Source organism: Thamnophis sirtalis, unplaced genomic scaffold, assembly GCF_051295495.1.
Source record: "Thamnophis sirtalis isolate CommonGarterSnake01/CBP01778 unplaced genomic scaffold, rThaSir2_p1.2 scaffold_11, whole genome shotgun sequence".
Classification (NCBI taxonomy): domain Eukaryota; kingdom Metazoa; phylum Chordata; class Lepidosauria; order Squamata; family Natricidae; genus Thamnophis; species Thamnophis sirtalis.
The window spans coordinates 19,708,851-19,730,168 of record NW_028261391.1 but is presented as its reverse complement, the minus strand read 5'-3'; the positions used below and the strand labels follow the sequence as shown (position 1 = coordinate 19,730,168).

The 21,318-nt window shown below is 38.9% G+C and overlaps 1 long non-coding RNA gene across 2 annotated transcripts in view; it reads left to right on the top strand.

Moving 5' to 3' along the window:
- The first annotated feature begins 402 nt into the window (after window positions 1-402).
- LOC148043549 (uncharacterized) overlaps window positions 403-21,318 on the top strand; it is a 67,952-nt gene continuing 47,036 nt past the window's right edge. For both annotated transcript variants that reach the window (XR_015697993.1, XR_015697994.1), the window contains exon 1: window positions 403-521. This is a non-coding gene — a long non-coding RNA (uncharacterized LOC148043549). The remainder of the gene's footprint in view (window positions 522-21,318) is intronic.

Sequence of the window (21,318 nt, the reverse complement as noted above, 5' to 3'; positions counted from 1 at the left end):
ACGAGCGCGTGGCTCCCGCCGAGGCGAAAGAGGCGAGCCAATAGCTCGATCCCGACCGTTGCATCGAGGGAGGCTCCTCGCCTTCACTTCTCTCTTGCGGGGAGGGGAAACCCGGCCGGAAGGTTTCCGGAATCTGCGGGAGGGGGCATCTCAGCTCCCCCGGCTCAGCTGTATCCTCCCCCCCCTTCTTCCCTGTCTGATGCAAATATATATATATATATTTAAAAAAATGGTACTGAGGGGAGGGTCTGCCGTGCCACGGTGATGGGGACTGAGCGGGAGAGGGAGGCAAATGCTGGATCCGGTCAGCTTCTTATCCCGGTCTCTAGCCGAGCAGCAGCGAAATGGCTTTCAGGGCTGTGGGGGGGGGGAGGGAGAGCTTTTCCCGACGGTTGCAAAAACTGGGCTGGAGACGGGAAGCGGAGGAAGCCAAGAGAGAGAGAGAGAGAGAACTTCTCAGCTGCTGGACCATCTGCTGGGATCTAGTTGCGGGTTCCCGTCCCACCTGCGCTTCGTTTGGAGTAAGTCTCGCCTAACTTAAATAAGATCCATTTGAGAGGTGGCGGCGGAAATCGGGGCGTCCTGGGAAAAAGGAGGTTGAGCGGAGGCACTCTTGTTATGTTCAGGTCAACCGGGATGGGGGGGGGGAGAGATGGGAAGGGATCCCCAGGAGGAGGAGGAGGAGGGGGACATGACTTTTACACCTGGCAACCAAAACAGCTTGAGAAGGTTCATTCACATGGTGGCAGGCAGTAAGGATCCTCCCACATGGAGAGAGACACACACACACACACACACACACACACACACACACACACACACACACACACACACACACACACACACGAAGTGGGACCTTCTCTGCATTGCACTTGGAGCATTGAGTTTCTTCCAAGGAGTGAACAGCAGAGGAAGTGGTCTTCTACATAGACCTAGGTCAGTATATCTACACTAAATATCAGTGGGCTCAGAGAGGGATTCCCCCACCTCTCCCTAGAGATGTCAAGGATTGAAATGACTGTGTGCCACACCTTTATGGCTGACTTTCAGCACACTTTGGATGCAGCGTGTAAGGGTTGTGGATGATGTCCTTGTTCCATAGACTGATCTGCTTTTCCTCCTGGAGCTCCAGATAGCACTTTCTTATCCACTTTTTTCCCCACCACAACAGCCCCAGGAGGCAGGTTGGGTTGAAAGATAGTGGTTGACAGCCACTGAGATTCCAGGAAGATAGAACAAGATAGTCTTGTTTACGACCTAAAGCAAACTTAGACAGGATGCTTTCTTTCAGCTTGCCCAGTGTTCGGTCTAATCTTCTTTGGCATGGTCCATCCCATGAGGATTTTCTCCAGGAGCTATTCCTTCCAACCAGAAGTATAAAACAGTATCTACAGGTCTGAATAGGAATTGTTCTGTTGTAAGCTCAGTATTTGCCCCTTAGGCATACTTTTGTGTCACGCCTGTGAATATATGCTAGTACTTACGCACTAAAGTGAAAGTGTTTATATGCAGTCTTTTGCAGGTAGCCCATTAGGGATGGTCCGTTGCTAGAAGCATCAGGCAAGTGTCAAAACGATCAATTTCAATGGTATGCTTGAAGAGAAAGTGAGAAGCACAGTTCCTGTGACAGATCTGGATTAGACTAAATATACTAAAAAAAAAATACAAGGTTTTGGTTTACAGTATCCCGCGCCCCCATATAGTTTATTGAAGCTGGGTTTTTTTAGCTGAATTTGAAAAGAAGATCAGCGGTAGGTTATCTTCAGCAATGATTATCAATATGAGAATAATATGGAAATGAAAAGCTTTTTTATTCCAATGATATTATTGGTGTTTCACTGGATGTATCAAGACCTATACCCCAAAAAAGTGCATGGAAACAAGAAAGGGAATAGGCAGAGCCAACAGAGTGAAAACATACCATCTGATTTAATTGAGATGTGGTTTTAAGTAGGATACAGAGAATTGTAATTGTTTTCCATTCTTCTGTTGTGTCAGAAACTAGAATTTTATGGCAACTTTTGTGCATTACAGGTATGATGGCTAAGACTCTTTCAGCCAAGCCTTGTGTCTCTTCAGGACAGTGGTTCTGCACCTGAATTCTTAGTAGAACATTGCAGCTGCTTAGTTCATTTGCATTTGAAAGTAGCTAAGATCTCTTGAGGACTGGATTCTGATCTCTGTTTTAATTCATGTGTTGCCTTGAGAGAAGATCCTGAGCTTGAAAACTGGTGCTTTGAAAAGCTTTGGGGACTGAATTAGCTAGCTGCTTATCCCAAATAAAATGCTATTTTCTGTTGTGTGACTATGCAACAAGGACATTCCAGATGATGAGTGAGGAATGAAGGAGATATTTCTCCACATATTCTTCTCTACTTCTACCTTAATAGTCCTATATAGGATTATTCCCATATAGTTCCTTTTAAAAAAAAAGTAAAATGTCTGAATTGGATCTCCTTGGAAGAGACTTGGGAGGGGGGAAGAGTTACAAAATATAGCATCAATGTAAGCATGTCTTTTAGGATCCTAAAATGTTTAAAACAGTTTGCAGACTACTTTCTTTATTGAAGTTACTATTAGAAATATAGTAACCATGTCTAATGGGATTTTTCAATATTAATCTTTCCTTTTTTAAAAAAAAAGGCAATGTGTTTCACAGTCCAGATTATTCACCTGATTTTCTGTTGCTGGAGCTTTAAAACTACTGATTGTTTTATAGCTACTCCTTTTATATGCATTGCTGTTTGTTGCTTTGAAAAGCTCTGGACCTTGCAGGTTTAAATCTAGATGTATGCATTGTTTTTTCCAGGAAATAAAACAATACTGTTGCTAAGACCATTTAAATGTTTAGGGGATCAGATTCACCATTCTATGTCCTATGGAGCATTTTATTTGGAAATGGAAAGCCTCTATTGTGTTTTTTTTTAAAGTCTCCTCTCCCCATTGTGATGATCCCAGCCACTGCCCAATCTTGAACATAAATGAGGGCAGGGTTACTGATAAGGAAGTGTCCCTTTTGGGGAATCTTATTTGGGCATTACATTTCTACAGAGGCTTCCCATTAGGCTTACCACACCTCTCTGGAGTGCAGTCATTTTCAACCTTCCATCTTAAAATGGTGGATGAAATCTTCCCCCTATAGTCCTTTGCAAAATGGAACCAGGGGGAGAAAGATTGGATTGAAGAAGCTACAGCCACAGCACTGAGAAAAATAATGCAACTAATGAAGAGAAAGAGTCACTGTAGGGCTGGCATCTAGCGAGTGGCAAAGCTTTTGCTGAAGCCTGGAGATTGGCAAAGAGCCCATGATTGCAACAGTGCAACCACCATTAGAACAGAGGCTTCTAGAAGTCCAGCAGTAATGTGGGATAATTGCCATGTTGCCTGCCTTGTTTCAATAATCCAAAATGGTCCATGTGGCATAGCATTTGTTTTTTTTAATTCAAAGTCACAATTAAACAGGTAAAAATTAATAGAAACTAAAAATAAAAAAGAGAGTGAAGAAGTGAAAATAGAAAGAATAAGAATAAAGAAAAAGAAAAGAAATATATAAAGAAATCACATCCACTTTATCACAATCATTTTTTGTAATTTAGCACTTTTTCTTAAAATACTGCAAGTGATATCTTCTCACCATATCTATGCTTTTACCTATATACAAATCCTTAAAGCTTATTGTTCAGTCCTGATCAGCAAAGTCCATTAAGGTTTACCAAAGATAACAGCGTGTCTGTTTTAACCTTGGTCAAGTAAACCAACATTATATTCCTTTCTTTTACTTTTAACAATATTGTTCTTTAGTCCGTTGAAACAATGGCAGAATTTGATTAAAAAATTTTTTTGACCTTTTCCACAAAATTCTTCAAAACTTTAACAAGCCTATTGAAACCTAATACAGCAAAATTATTCAGATTACTTTATTCAGATTACTTTTTAATTTTTTTTGTTATGGTTACTTGTATATGCCTTGTAATTGTCCAGGGTAACATTTCCTATAGGATTCTTGTAATCTTATCATTTTAAAATCCACTTTCAGATAAATTCCATCTGGTCAGGTAAAACTTGTTTCTCTTTCATAACGTCTTTGGAACGTAGTATGCATGCATGCATGTATGTATGTATGTGTAATATATATATATATATATATATATATATATATATATATATATATGTATGTATGTATGTATGTATGTATGTATGTATGTATGTATGTATGTATGTATGTATGTATGTATGTGTGTGTGTGTATATATATATATATATATATATATATATATATATATATATATATATATATATATATATATACACACACACACACATACACACACACACACACACAGTGTGTATATAGAGGCAGACCTTTTAATAATTAACTCATAGGTCCATTGTTCAAAACTATCTTTCAATATGTCCAAAGTTAAAATATTTTGTTTCATTCTGTATTAGTAAGTCAAATCTAACTTCTTTAATGGTGATCTTTAGTTCCTCCTGGTGCACTCTACTGTCTAACCTGCAAAGTCTAATCCTATCATCTTTTTTTTAAAGAGAGAATTCAAAACAAAAGCGTTTTCACACAAAAGGATTCTTATAATTAATTCCAAAATATTATTTCAATTCCATCTGGATCCTAAGTCCATTTATAGCTTTCCAAAATCAAGTTCTAATCACTCTTTTGCTGTTTATTGCAAAAGAAAATAATTAAGTCCTTAAACTTGTATTTAAAGAAAACTCACTTGGTGCTATAAAACTTGTCGATCCAAAAGTTGCTAATAGCTGGAAAGCAGTTAACGAGCAATTTCCAAAAGTGATTAGGGAAAAAAAGTACGCAAACCCCATGTCCTTTTGAGAGCACTGAACATGGTTTGAGCCAAAAGACTTCTATGCCCTTATTTTCCAGAGGTCTAAACTAACTGCGGACCCCTGTCTTACAGTGTCCTCATGAGGACCAACAGTCAGGGGTATTTGAGACTCATCTGAAGTCCAGAAAGGAATTATGAAGAGTTGGTCTACTTGCTGGCTCTTCATTCAACCACGTTGTCTGTTCCATTTTTAGTAAACTGCCTTCAATTCACAATTTCTTCCCTATAAGCCTGTGGTCTAGCACATTTCCATCTTCAAGCCCGTGAATGGCATTAAACAAATCCATCATCCCAAAGCCCAATAAGTGGTGTGGGTATGTAGAATATTGGTATTCTGACCCTGCTCGTAATAAATGAGTGCTATCTTCATTCATGTATCTTAACTCCTTTTTACAAGCACTGCAGACAGTGGACATGACAAGTTGGTGCTTGCATCAAACTGCTGCACTTCTGAAGACAGATTCAGCATTCAATAATACAGTTATTTTTTATAAACTAGCCATGATTGAACAAATTTCATTAGGCATTAACAAATGCCAAATGACTTAACAAATGGTTACTTAGAGAACATTTGAAGTTATGATGGACACTCAAAAAGGTACTTACAATCTGATTTACATATTCTTTAAAGGCATATTTCATATAGTTTCAAATTTACTGATTATGAGAGCTAGGTAAGAAGAAGGAGAGCTTGCGCTACTAGCAAAATAAAAATCTTCATAATATGCATGATTTTAAAAAAAAATCAGTTCTACCCCAAATACTTCAGCTTTTCTTTCCTTTTTTAGAAATTATGTATCTGTTCTGCAGTGCCTTCAGCTTTTTGAGATACAACTGGGGATTTAAGAGCAACCAAAGCATTTAGATATATCTTTCAGGCTAAGGGATATTATGAAAGATTACTTGCTCAAGGGTTTACAACCTCTTGATTCTAACAGTGAGTAATTTCTATCATTGCAGTCAAGGAAGGATTGGCCAGTATGATTAATTGAGACAATGTATGTAATGTAATGTCTTTGGATTTTTCTATTCTCCTTGCATTTTTTTAAATATTTAGATTTATAGCAACTTGAGGCTAAAGAGGTGGGAATATTAAAGAGATAGAAGACTGTCAAACACAAGCCCAGAGACAAGACAGTGAGATCCAATCAAGTTCAATCCTTTATTAGCTTACACCTAATGGACAGAATCTTGCCAAATTAAAGCTATAATGGTCTTACCTACTAGATATATCTGGAGAGATTCTAGGAGGTAGCTATCCTGAACCTCTTCTCTCTTCCTCCAATCAGTTTGGGATTGTGAATTTTCTTAATTTTGATCTCTTTCTGAAAAGGCTCTGAGTTGGCAAAATCTTCCCAACCAAAAAAGAAAAAGCAACTTCCCCAAGTCAACAGCAATCACTTACTGAAATGATGGAACTGGATATGAGCTCTCTCCTAGTTAAGCTACATATGAGAAAAATAGTTAGAACATTAGGTAGAATGCTATGGCATTCTGTGGAATATCATGGCAGTAAGGAATGAAATCAGCTGTATGGACCAACTTGATGCCTTTTAAATATTTTGGATTTTAGTTCCCAAAGGGCTTAGGCAATATGACTCATGACAATGGACCATGGGTCATGTAGTAAAACATTAGGAACATCTAACACACATTTTGTTAGATGTGTTCCCATTTTTAGTAACAAGGGCATCTTCACTAGCATGCAGCCTCCTCCTTGAAAATTCCTCTATTTCATCTCTATAGAGAAGTAGTATAGAGAAGGACGGACTCATTGGAGAAGAGCCTAATGCTAGGAAAGACTGAGGGCAAAAGAAGAAAGGGACAACAGAGAATGAGGTGGCTGGATGGAGTCACCGAAGCAGTAGGCATGATTTTCAATGGACTCCAGAGGATGGTAGAGGACAGGAAGGCCTGGAGGAACGTTGTCCATGGGATCACAATGGGTTGGACATGACTTTGCAACTAATAATAACAACAACAACAGAGAAGTAGTTAGCAGTTATTCCTTGGTGAATTCAGATATTCTGCATATGGCCAGTGGTTCTCTAGTTTCACTGCAGAAGTATTTTTGACAGGTTCTAGTTCACAGCTCATAGTTCAGCTCCAAACAAAACCTGAAAAAGGGCATATTGAGGATTGATTGTGTTGTGGCATCACTTTATCCAGCCAAAACCTTTGCTCAAAAAGGAGCAAGAACTTGGGAAGAATCAGGATTTACACTCTCAGTGCATTATTTTAGTCTCTATTTGCATGTCTAATAATATCCACAGTACAAGTATGAATATGTAGCTTCGCAAACACGTTTTCTGCAGAAAGAACAGAGTGGGTTCAGTGTAGGGATGAGACAGGATTCATCAGAAGAAGAGAACATGTGGCAATTCCAAGTAGGAGGGTGAAATACAGGCAGGGAAATCGTGAAGCTGATTCATTTGGTGAAGTAAAAAGCATTTAGGGGAAATGACAAAGGCAATCTCTTTTTGAAAATTTGAGTTCTCTGCTGACTAGCTGTATGCTGATTTGAAGTGGATATAATATAAGCTCTTTTCTTTAATATACATATGTAATTATCCAGAGAAAATATCTAGCACATCAATTTCACAATCAGTTTACACAAATAAGATCCAGAAAAATAAGTCTGATCTATTTTTTTCTCCTTCCTACATGTTATCACTACATCGATGAAGGAGCATTTTGTTTCAATTTTCCTTCCAGGGCCAACATTGTAGAAATTCTTGTGGTGTGAATATAGTGGTCTTGTACAGATACAGTTGTATGGCAACCAAGAAATATGTGTGAAAATGTCTTATCTTTCATTACACATCAATCAGAGAGTTTTCAGAGTGATGGAATGTTGTGTGGAACAAAAAATAACAATTGTATCTTCTCCATCATCACTTTCAATCAAAAAGCACCAAGATTTTTTTCTTAAAAGAAAAAATCTCAAATACCTTGAGAATCAGTTAGAGAGAAATAGAAATTGGATACATAAGAAAGGTCAGTAAGTAGGAACTTTCAAAAATAGTTTTAATTATCCTTTCCTCCTCCTCCTCCTCCTCCTCCTCCTCCTCCTCCTCCTCCTCCTCCTCCTCCTCCTCCTCCTCCTCCTCTTCCAAAAAGGAACTTATTCATGTTGGCTTCTCTGTGAATTTTGCATCTGTTTACATAATTGTTCCACTGCATGTCTAAACAGCTATATAAGATGAATTAGCACTACAACTGACCTGTACAGGCTCCTTAGGTTGCATATTTTGCTAGGTGATGTGTAGAAATGACATATGAATTATAATCAGTATTATATATTATTAAGAAATTGGGGGATTACTAAAATGCAGGAAATAGTCCAAAGAGAAAGGATTGAAAGTCCTTGGTTTTCAACCATTTGTTCAGTGACAATGGCATTGAAAAACATGATTGACAGCTGATCTTCATATTTATGACCATTGCTGCATTACCATCTCCACGGTCACATGATCAAAATTTGGGCATTTGGCAACCAGCATTTATTCATGATGGTTGCAGAGTCCTGGGGTCATGTGATCACCATTTGTGATCTTCCAAGTTGGGAGCAAAGACAATGGGGGAACCTGGCTTCCCTTAACAACCGCATGATTCACATTAACAACTGCAGCAATTTACTTAAATAAGTGTGACACAAAAGGTACAACTCACTTAACAACTGCCTAGCTTAGTAACATACATTCTGGGAGAACTACCTGTATTAAGATGGCTTGGAAATAGAGAATCCCTACGATGACCAGTTTAACAAAAAGATTGGGCAGCAGATGATGGGAAGTGATACAGCAATCATATTAAAGCTAATTTGATCTGGACAAGCATCTGGAAAAGAAAACAGGTAGGGATTATACTCATGTCATACTGAGTTTTAGGATAGTTGGGGAGAAACATAGCTTTAAAAGTCAGTCCTTTCCATAATAAAATAATACATGGTATTAGCATAATTAGAGCTTCATATCTTACTGACGTTGATAACTTGATCCAGTCTTAGTTGGGCTACAACTTAAGACAACCTTTAGGCTGATCATCATAAGGGTTGCTTACTGCATGGTGAATTTTGTTTTGTAGCCAAACAAAAGAAATTATAGAAGAAATATGAAGTATTTTATCCTTTTTCCATGCTTAGTACACAAACCAAATAGGCTGCAACATAAGGCCTAGCAAAGAAATGTCGTTTCTATTTTTCCCCCATTCCCAGCAGGCTGTTAAAGTATGGTAGGCTATTAACTCATGTTTGTTTATTTAGAAAACCGGCGTAAAAACATAAACAGTTTCCTGACCTACTCCAATCTTACAATAACATCTCTATAAGTGTTTTCCTTTAAATTGAGAAATTCAATGTTGGTGCTAAAACTCGCTCAAATCTTACCATTATAGTACTTCTAAATAATTGGCAGTACAAGTTTTTTGCTGTAATGATATTTCAGGAAAAGGCTAACCTGTAATTTTAGTAATGAGGAAGACTATATAATATGCATTTTTCCTGTACTTCTTTTTTAAGCTAAAGTACACAAACAAAGACAAGCTCATTGCATAAACAGAGAATGGAGCTTTATGGCTAATCACCTCAGTGGCAGATCTGTAATACTTCTTGTAGTTCAAGGCAATTGATTTACTTGCATTCATATAAAGGTAACAGAAAACACCAGGTTTCTGCTTTCATCATTAATAGCAAGGCTTGTAAACCTCCATCTGTAGAGTACGTAATGAATTTTGCTGCTCTTCGTGCAAGGCAGTGCTATTGTATGATTTACAGTTCTATGTATTGGGAAAAATTCTTAAAATATTTTATGTCAGAGGAAAGCAACCAGAGCCTCTTGTAAATAATGAAGGTTAGTAACACCTATGTCTCACCAGAGTGCTTGCCTTTCCCTGGACCAGATAAGGCTTCATGGATCTTGGGGAGTGGGGGCGGTGATCAAGTTTATGTCATTGGTGACTGGGCAAGGACTGCAAGCTAGACCCTCGCTTGACTCCTTCCCACCTGCCTGGCAGTTTCCCCAACCTCTTAAGGTAAATCACAGCTTTTTTTTCAAATACATTTCCAGTCTATTTTCCCCTCTAGTTTTCAGACCACAGTCTACCACAACTATGGTGATCAAGGGTGCACATGTAATTATGTTCCTACAAATTATGGAAGTGTTATATTCCAAAGTTATCTACAGCAACTCCTGCTGTAAAATCAGAGCAGCGTTTTGCCCAGCCCATTAAACTAAGGTGGGATATATGAAAAATATCATTTATTTATAATCTATTATAATCAATTTTTGAACAATTCTTTTTTAGGTTTTGCAATAAGCCAGGGGAGAAAACTCAGATATGTGTTCTTAAATGTGGAAAAAAAAATGGCAAAATGTTCGGCTTTGCATCCAAATAGTTAAATTTTGTATAACCAGAGTAAGATTTTGCCAGAGGGAAGAATGAAACTAATAGTTGAGTTTTACAGAAAGACAATACAAGTTTGGGGAACTGGCTTTAAATATAGTTCTCTGTGTAGTAGGAAGCAGATGCTAAATGAAGGGCATAACTCAAATGTAGTACAACATAATGGTTAATTCATAGTCATTAAATAGGAGCAAGGCAGTCTCTAGACAAAAACATTCTGTAGTATTCATAGGTTTCGATCATATTCATCGTGTTGGAAGTTCTTTTTTTTAAAAAAAAGTTTTATTTTTCTTTCTCATATATACATTCACAAACATTCTCATAAGTACTATTGATATTTATATGTTATCCTTTAACATTTGTCACAATTCATGTAAAAAGTCACTTTCCTGCCACCCCATACATCTATCTTATTTTATAATAACCCTACTACTTCTTCCGTCTTCCCAAAATCCCTTCTCTACCTTCTTCTTTCCTCCTCTCCTTTCTCTTTTCTTCTTCCCCTTCCTACCTTCTCTCCTACTCTGACTATCCCCCCATTTTGTAAGTTCTTAATGACTGTATATGTATCTATAAAGTAAGAGGCAGAAGACTTAAGTTCATATTGTCTATGGAATATACTTTTTCATTCCCCCCCCCCCGCCACCGCTTTGGCGAATTTTCTTTGAACATTGTTTTTTTAATCAGTTTGTCATTCTTCCTCTTTCTTCAGGCAAGGCATGAGTTTATTATTCTGCTAGCGGTGACTTCTAAGGATCATAAGGTCACCTATTGGCAAAGAACCCATCTGTGTCCCAATTCTCCCAGATCAGCTCAGAAATGACAGCATGCTTGGAAAAGGTAATTCAATATAAATAGCATCTGGATAAATAGCAATCAGACATGGAAGCAAATGCCATCCTTTTCTTAGCAATGGCATCCAACTCGTTCCCCAGAGAAGTGGCCCATTATTCAGTGAGAGAATACAATCTTTGCTAAGCTCAATTCCCCAACATCTCTAATGAATGTTAGGCAATAAGCTGGAGGAACAGTCCTCTCTGGAAAGAGGCCCATAGGATACATAGTTTTCAGGAAGAAGGTCCCAAACTTCATTCCTGAGATGTCCCAGTAGGGCTGGAAAAGCATCACCCCGAAACAGAGGACAGTTGCTCCTGATATAAGACAGATTTTTACATTCCCAAGATGGAACACTACTGCCATCCTGGGAAGCCAGTCTTGGATTAAATATACTCAATAGGCCTATTCAGTGTAGAGTGAACTAGGAGAACAAACTATATAGTAGAAAGATGACAATCCTTTTCCAGGTTTCTGGGTCCACAGTCATCTGGGGCTGGGGATAGCATCAGTGCTGATGTTGTATGGAATGTGCCAAAAAGATCTCTGGTGGGCAATTCATTTTGCAAGCACGGCAAGTTAACTCACCCATAACATCTACACTGATGTACTTGCCAACTTCATATGACTGTAAAAGAAGCCACCTCCTACAGCAGCTTTCCCACCTTCTGGTACCCTACAGATGGGTTCAGAATGCAATTTGCAGAATTGCCAGATGGCTTGATCTAAAGTTCCTGGGCATGATAGTTCCAACAAATAGGGTAGGCTTTGTTTTGGGAAACTTGCTGTTCTCCAGAATATTTGGAAAGGAAATATCAGAGGTGAAAGTTCACATGATGTTACTGAGATGTAGCGTGCATTTTATCATTTAATTTAATTTTAATTAATTTAATTTTTAATTTGCAACTCAGCTTAATTTGTACATTTTCCCGGCAAGCTGGATGAGAAGTAAGCAACACTTTTTCACTTCAGAGAAGTAGCACGTTCAAGAGGTCAGAACGTGACCTACTGTAGGCAGTGAATCCAGAGTGGCAGAAATTCAATCTGCTACACTCTTCGAGAGAAAGCTCTAAAAATATCTGACAGGACAATATGGAAGCATGGTGAGCTGTAGTAAGAAAAAAAAACAATTGTACACAAAGAGTATAGAAAGTAGGAAATCTAATGGAGAAACTAAGGCCATTCAGATTGCTGAACTACAACTCCCAGCACCATGCAGACTACACTAGAGTTCTGAATCTCAACTTTTCTGTAAAATATTGAGATTGTGTCCTACCTGTTTTCTTTTCATTAGGAGATTGGAAACTAAATCATACAAAGAATGGTTGCAGGAACTGGGTATGCGTAATTTAACTAAAAGAAGGACTGGGGTGATACAAGAGCAGTGTTCCAATATCTAAGGTTGCCACAAAAAAAGATGGGGGTCAACCTATTCTCCAAAGCACCTGAAGGCTGGACAAGAAGCAATGGATGGAAACTAATAAAGGAAAGAACCAGCTTAGAACTAAGCAGACATTTCCTGAACATTAGAACAATTAATCAGTGCAACAATTTACCTAACATCACTGGAGGTTTTTAAGAAAAAATTAGACAGCCATTGAAATGGTATAGGGTGTCCTGCTTGAAGAGGGATTTGGACTAGAAGACTTCCAAGGTCCTTTCCAACTCTGTTATTTTGTTATTCATACTTATTTCTTTCTACAGTATAAATTATTTCCTTTTTTCCCACCAGAACTTGGATTGACCAAAAATCACACCTTACTCTCAGCCTTTGAACTGACCCTCCCTCAATACAGTAAAGATTCATAGGAAACTGTTTAGGCAAGCTTTATTCCAATACTTTTCTGAATTTATTGTAATATGTGTATATCACATTTTGTTTAAATAATTGGACTTTTTTAAATTAAAAAATGCATATTCACCAAACTCACCAAATTTGCAGATGACACCAAGCTGGCAAGAATAGCCAACACTCCAGAAGACAGACTTAAGATACAGAAGGATCTTGATAAACTTGAACATTGTTCACTATCTAACAAAATGAAATTCAATGGTGAAAAGAGTAAGGTTCTACATTTAGGCAAGAAAAACAAAATGCACAGGTACAGTATAGGTGGTACCTTGCTTAATAGTAGTAACTGTGACAGGGATCTTGGAGTCCTAGTGGACAACCATTTAAATATGAGCCAGCAGTGTGCAGCAACTGCCAAAAAAGCCAACACATTTCTAGGCTACATAAACAGAGGGATAGAATCAAGATCACGTGAAGTGTTAATACCACTTTATAATGCCTTGGTAAGGCCACACTTGGAATACTGCATTCAGTTTTGGTTGCCACGAATGTAGAAAAGATGTGGAGACTCTAGAAAGAGTGCAGAGAAGAGCAACAAAGAGGATTAGGGGACTGGAGACTAAAACGTATGAAGAATGGTTGCAAGAACTGTGTATGTCTAGTTTAATGAAAAGAAGGACAAGGGGAAACATGATAGCAGTGTTCCAATATCTCAGGGGTTGCCACAAAGAAGAGGGAGTCAAACTATTCTCCAAGGCGTCTGAGGGTAGAACAAGAAGCAATGGGTGGAAACTAATCAAGGAGAGAAGCAACTTAGAATTGAGGAGAAATTTCCTGACAGTCAGAACAATTAATCAGTGGAACAACTTGCCTCCAGAAGTTGTGAATGCCCAAACACTGAAAGTCTTTAAGAAGATGTTGGATAGCCCTTTGTCTGAAATGGTATAGTTTCCTACCTAGGCAGAGGGTTGGACTAGAAGACCTCCAAGGTCCCTTCCAACTCTGGTATTTTATTGTATATGTTGTTTAAACCTGGTTTAGTTCTTCTATTTCCCTTCTATATATTATAGCTGTAGCAAAAAAACCAAAACTATTAGTGTCGCGTTAGAATGACAACTTTTCAAAGTGAGTCCACTCTAATATTAGTTCCAACCCTAGCAGATCTGCTTATCAGAGAATAAAAAACTTGGAAGCAAGCTCTCTCTAATCCAACCCCCCTGCTTATTTAGTTACTGTAGTTGGCTTTCCAGCAGTGGTGGGTTCTAAATTTTTTCACTACTGGTTTTGTGGGTGTGGCTGGGAGGGCATGTGACTCTCAGTGACATGACACCCCCCACCAAGCCACACCCACCAAAACAGTGGCGAAAATTTTTGGGATTCCAAAGCAGGGAAGGAGGAAGGGAAGAGAGGGGAAAAACTCCCAAAAATAGACCACCAGAGGATTTAGGATGTGGAAAAGCCATAAGTTTCCTAGAAGGAATCAGGGGCATGGCCAGTCAGTCGTCACTATTGATTCAGCGACTCAGACCCAATTACCACTACTGGTTCACCTAAACTGGTCCGAACCGGGAGCAACCCACCTCTGCTTTCCAACCTCTATTTGAGGACCTCCAGTAAAGGCCTCATAATACTTGATGAAGTAACCTATTCCATTGGTTAATGTCAGGAAACTCCTCCTAAAAGGTAAGTTGAATCTATTTCACTATAATTTTAACCTGTTGGTTCTGGTACTTACTGTACTTGCTAGAAAGAGCGCAGAAGAAAGCAACAAAGTTGATTAGAGGACTCTAGGCTAAACCACAGGAAGAACAATTGCAGGAATTTAATGGAATTTAAGGGGTGACATGAGAGCAATATTCCAATATCTCAAGGACTGCCACAAAGAAGAATGGGTCAACCTATTCTCCACAGCACCTGAAGGCAGAACAAGAAGCAATGCATGGGAACTAATCAATGAGAGAACCAACCTAGAAATAAGGAGAATTTCCCTTACAGTTAGAACAATTAATCAGTGTCAGTTAATCTGCTAGGCTTGTCTTCAGAAGTGGTGGGTGCTCCAACACTAGACGTTTTAAAGAAGAGATTGGACAATCATTTGTCTGAAATGGATATACAGTATATAGTCTCCTGTTTGAGCAGGGTTTGGGCTAGCAGACCTCCAAGGGCCCTTTCAGTTCTGTTATTCTCTGTCTCAGACTGTTCCTTCATTCTTCTTTTCTGCTGCCTAAGCTTATTTTTAAAAAAGTTTTCACTTGTAGAATTTGATTTCCAATCTTCTTGCTATTTTTGTAGCCATCTTCTGTGGATTTTACTTTTTCATAGACTGTGGGGCCCAAAGCTGGACATAGAATTCCAAGTCAGATTGACCAAGGCAGAATAGAATGGGACAGTTACTGACCATTATGTATTCTTCTACACTCTTGTTTGATTATCCTGAGTTCTAGCTCCATCACTCTCACTCATAACATCATTAGTTAGATAGATCTTTGTTTTCATTCTGAGAGAACACAAATCAACACTATGAGATGACGTCTCACTACCAGTCCATTGCATTTTCTTTATAATAGAACTACAGCTTCTTTGTCTTTCATTTTACTTCTGTTTACTCCCCTCCCCCTTGTGTTCTTTTGAACATTTGCCATAAGGCTCAGCACATTCTGTGCTAAAACCTTGTTTCAATCCCTGGCAATTGCTTTGGATTATACACATTTTCTTCCATTTTTATATATATGTTCCTTTTTCCTATCAAGCATTTCAGAAAGCTGTAGGTACCCCTATTGGTCTCTTCCATGCCTTCCATTTTTCTTTCATCCGTTCCTACTTTAATAGGCAGATGCACCTTCAGCATTTTGCAGAATTTCCCATATATGTTCCTCCTTTAGGATTTCATATCATTAGATATATCAAGCCTATATCATCATTGCATTACCAAAACTAGATTCATACAGATCACACTGAGTAAACTTAACACCAAGAAAAAGAGGTTAAGATGCAGACTCTTGGCTACTAGTAAGTTGACTTTACTTACCCCAAGCTTTATTAAGTAATAAAAGTACATTACTGTAAACTGTTTGATGTTTCTATAACCTCTGTAATGGCTAGAATAAACTAAAAGATAAGTCTGAAATTTCCATCTTATCCTTGCCTGGTCAGTTTTGAAAATAATTTTCCTCTTTCCCAGTCTCCCCTGACCTAACTAGTGATCTACTTTCTCACTTCACTGAAATCCAACTATTTGAAATAATATATTAAATATATATATTGTGTGTGTGTGTGTGTGTGTGTGTGTGTGTGTGTGTGTGTGTGTGTATGTATGTATGTATGTATGTATGTATGTATGTATGTATGTACACAGTGGCTCTGATCAGAAAGATCAGCAGTTTGGCGGTTCGAATCCCTAGTGCCACGTAATGGAATGAGCTCCTATTATTGTTCCCAGCTTCTGCCAACCTAGCAGTTTGAAAACTTGTAAAAATGCAAGTAAAAAAATAGGGACCACTTTGGTAGGAAGGTAACAGTGTTCCATACCCTCAGGGTTTAGTCATGCCGGCCACATAACCTTTGGACAGCACTGGCTCTTTGGTTTTGAAACGGAGATGAGCACCACCCCCTAGAGTCGGGAACAACTAGCACATATGTGTGAGGGGAACCTTTACCTTTACACATACTAAACTCTTCAATATATTATAATTTCAAGATTAGCATGGTTGATGATATGTGACTCCCAAACCTTTAGTAATGTTTGCTTCTTCAACCAGTCCTCCCTCTTGGAAAGAATTGAGTCTGGGATGGTAGATTAGATCCAGGATGGTTCCTCCTTCCAGCTTCTGACAAATGAAATTATTAGCAAGAAAGGGAAAGAATCAGAGATGGGTTGCTGCTGGTTCGGCCTGGATATGTTTCTTTTGAATAAATTGTAGCCATATAGGACTATGTTTGCAATTGAGTTTGTCATCCCACCATGTTTTATCCCACCATGCCTGAGGCAGCATATTTGTCCACTTTATGCTTCCTCATTTGTTTCTTGCACTGTTGTCCTTGGCATTATAATTGAATTTTTGATGTCTTCCTACTTTTGATGTAATTTAATATCCTCCAGATAAGATTTGAGGGCATTCTTTCTACTCTTCTTGATGTGTAGCTTGTTTCTTTTTTCTAAAAGTTCTAATGTTGGTAGTGCAGTCGACAGTTATGGAACTCAAACAGTTCTGGGGAGCATCAGTTTTTCACTTCCAGAAGTTTGTTGTCTTAGGCCATGTTCCTCAGTTAGAAAGATTGGTGAAATTCTTGCATTCCCAGATCCTTCACCTTCCTCAGTAAATCCTCTCATTCCAAGTCATTTTTTTCTGGCAGTGTTAAACAGAAAACAGAATAACAGAGTTGGAAGGGATTTTCCAGTGTTGGAGCATTCACAACTTCTGGTGACAAGTTGTTCCACTCATTAATTATTCTGTCAAGAAATTTCTTCTTAGTTCTAGGTTGCTTCTCTCCTTGATTAGTTTCCACCCATTGCTTCTTATCCTGCTCTCAGGTACTTTGGAGAGTAGCTTGACTCCAGTGGTGGGTTTTTTTACTACTATTTCTGTGGGCGTGGCTTGGTGGACGTGGTATGGTTTGGTGGGCATGGCTTGGTGGGCATGGTAGAGAAAGGATATTGTAAAATCTCCATTTCCTCCCCACTCCAGGGGAAGGCTACTGCAAAATCCCCATTTCCTCCGGATCAGCTGGGACTCGGGAATCAGAGAATAGATGGGAGTGGGGCCAGTCAGAGATGGTATTTACTAGTTCTCTGAACCACTCAAAATTTCCACTAGTGGTTCGCCAGAACTGGTAAGAACCTGCTGAATACCATTTATTCTTGATTCCTTCTTCTTTGTGGCAGCCCCTGAGATATTGGAACACTGCTATCATGTCCCCTCTAGTCCTGTCCTTCTTTTCATTAAACTAGAATTACCCGGTTCCTGAAACTGTTCTTCATATGTTTTAGCTTCCAGTCTCCTATTCATCTTTATTTCTCTTCTCTGCACTCTTTCTAGAGTCTCAGCATCTTTTTTGCATCGTGGCAATCAAAATTGGATGCAGTATTCCAAGGGTGGCCTTACCAAGGCATTTATAAAGTGGTATTAACACTTCATGTGATCTTGATTCTGTCCCTCTGCTTATGCAGCCTAGAACTGTGTTGGCTTTTTTGGCAGCTGCTGGACACTGCTGACTCATATTTAAATGGATGTCCACTAGGATGCCAAGATCCATCTCACAGTTACTATTATTGAGCAAGGTATCATATATACTGTACCTGTGGATTTTGTTTTTAAATGTAGTTCCTTACTTTTTTCACCATTGAATTTCATTTTGTTAGATAAACATCTAAGTTGTTTATCATCATATGAATCAATAGGAAGGGATAGTCATTTGTGGGTTTGAAGACTCCTGGCAGCTTGTCTGTCCCAAGTTAGATATGAGTACCAGGCAGGTAATGCACTCCTGCAACATTATTTCAGCTCTCTGCTGATTGTCAGTTGTCTTCTTCTTGTCAAGAAACTACTCACCAGTGTGTCTTATTTTTAGTGACGTGGGAATAACCTTGGGAAATGGGCAAGGAGGTAGGCAGTAACTTAGACCACAGAAATAATGTGGGTATGGTAAATGTCAGAAGAGATATTTTCCACATAGTGTCTTAGGTAGTGATGGGTTCCAGCTGGTACGTACCGGTGCCTGCTGAGAGCCTCAGGCACCATTCAGGTATGGTGCTGCGGAGGGCCTACCCGCCCGCCTGCTCTCCTTACCTCTATTTGAGCCAACCGGGGCATTTGCGCATGCTCACGGAGCATATGGCACCTGTTTAATGCTCCGCCAAGCAGCTGGAGCGTCATGATTATTGGGTGTGCATGTGTGCACTGCACGCTTGCATGTGGTGGATGTCCAGCCCCGTTGCAGTGTACCGGTTGTGACGGGATCCCGAACCCACCACTGTTCTTGGGCTATAAAGACAATGGGGCAAAAATGTGCTGTCAAACTGCTATTGTTCTGTTAATGTAACTTTAGTATAAAATAGAGCTAGTATTTACATTACACTTGATCTTAGCCAAAAGACCAAGAAGCAATCATTTCTAGTTGTGCTTCTTGTCTGAACTAACTCACAAGGCTGACATTCTCATTTTTATTTTCTCGGATTAACAGTTTTAATTTTTTTAAAAAGATGTAAAATTGCTTTGAGACAATTTGATAAGCAAGTGTTTAAAATATAGAAAATATATCACAGTTCCTTTTACCAACAAAACTATTGGGTTAGTAACTTTCTCCTGCATTTGACCTCCTTAAGAAGCAGTTTTTCAGAAGCAAGTATAATTCAATAATAAGATGTCCACTAGCTTTATCGTCACAGTTTCTAATCACCCCAGGAATGAGAGTGGAGATGTTAAAAATGGCTCTGAAAGAATATAGTTGAGGTATCCCATCTTCAGCCAGTTTGCTTTGAATGTCTCCATAACAATGAGGGATGGTTTCTGCCAACTTTATTCTCATTATGCCCTTTCCAATCTTTCATAAAGCATCATCTCGCTGAAACTTTGCCTTGGACTTCCCTCTGGTGTGCTTTATTGTGTCACTATGCATAACTCAGAGCTCTTTCCTGTTCAGCATAGCTTTAACGCTGCAGGAATTCATTAAAATTCCCTTCCAGAGTCTTCACCCAATCTGGGTCAGTCACTTTGCCTGACAAGTGATCTTCCCTTAATGCTCCATAAATGCTCTTCTAGACATTATCCTGAAGGCATTTCTTCTTATCCAGGTAATTCTCTTGCGGCCTTCAAGCTGCAATGTTGGCAAATCAGCATGCCTTTGCACTGTTTTGTTCCCTGCTTCCTGTTTGTGAGAATGAATCTTCAACAAACATGGTGCAGAGATCAGTTGCAATGCTAACCTGTCTGTCCCAAATGTGTTTTCATTTCTCATTTTTTTTCTTTTGAAAATTTTGCTTCTCATCCAAGAAGCTTCTTCAGCTCTGATAGGATAGTGGGGAATGGAAGGATTTATATTCCTTGAAGACAGCTGATCCTTTGCATCCTTTTAGAGGGTCTTGAAGCACTTGGAAGATTTGGAGGTTTATCTCTGTCCTCGGGGTCACCTGAGCAGTGCTCCTGGTTCCTGTAGTCTGCATTTCTTTTCCTTGGGAAATCCATTCCTATTCCCACACCATTCAAAGGGTGTTCATCCCAAATTGTATTGCTAGTTTTTCTTCTTCAAAAGAAAAAAACAAGAAAGTCCAGTTGCCTCCTGAAAAAGCACCTTTGGGACATCCATGACCTGGATGACAGAGAGTCTCTACAGGCAATGCAAACCTGGGTACCTCAGGTCTCAAATTGAGGAGATTCATTATTATGACAATTTATAAGATGGATACAAGAGTAGCACTATCCATTGTATGAACAATTCTGTGAAAGTAGATATAATCCCCCAAAGAAACTTATAAGTAAATTTTAGATATTTAGGGGCTAACAATACGATGCAACTGAGAGAAATCTCTCTTCAGGCACATAGTTAACAGAATAACAGCATTGGAAGGGACCTTGGAGGTTTTCTAATCCAACCTTCTGCTCAAGCAAGAGACCCTACACCATTTGAGACAAATGATTGTCAAATTTCTTCTTCTCCACAGTTGGAGCAAGTTGGAGTTAATCAAGAACATCATATTAAGGCATGTGAATAGAGATTGGATTACTATAAGGGTTAGATTTAGAATGACACCCTCAGAGTGTATCTCCAGAGAATTTCAGCTAATAAGGAGTAAATGATGAAGGCTGAATGAAATGTCTTCATCTCCAAAACTTCATTTTTAAAAAGAATATTTTAATTAATGGAACAGGAAAATAATCTTTGAAATGAGTTATTTTGTAGTCTGTATTTATGTCTCCATAATCATCACTATTCATTGCACATTTCTGCCAGTGGTAGACAAGCTTTTTTAAAGGTATCATGAAAAAGCTCCACACTTCTTTTTTTTCAATCCATCCTGACAATCCTTTCTACCTCTTCATATTAATGAATTAAATAGATTTCAATAAAAAATTCCATCAATTTTGGAAAAAGATATAACTTGTATGGTAGAGGGGATATGGTGGTGAGATCCATCTTTGCAAATGCCTTTTTGGTGGCTTGGGAGATGTGAGCGCTAGTGTCACATTGCAGCAAACTGCTGCTAAACTCTGCTTTTTCATTTTTTCCAAAGTTTTGAGTGTTGAAGTATAGTGCTTTGAGTTGATTGTTACTTGTGAAGTCATGTCCGAGCCATCGCGACCACATGGGCAATGCTGTCCATGGGGTTTTCATGGCCAAGATACTGGAGTGGGTTGCCATTTCCTTCGCCAGTGGATCACGTTTTGTCAGAGCCCTCTGCATGACCTGTCCATCTTGGGTGGCCCTGCATGG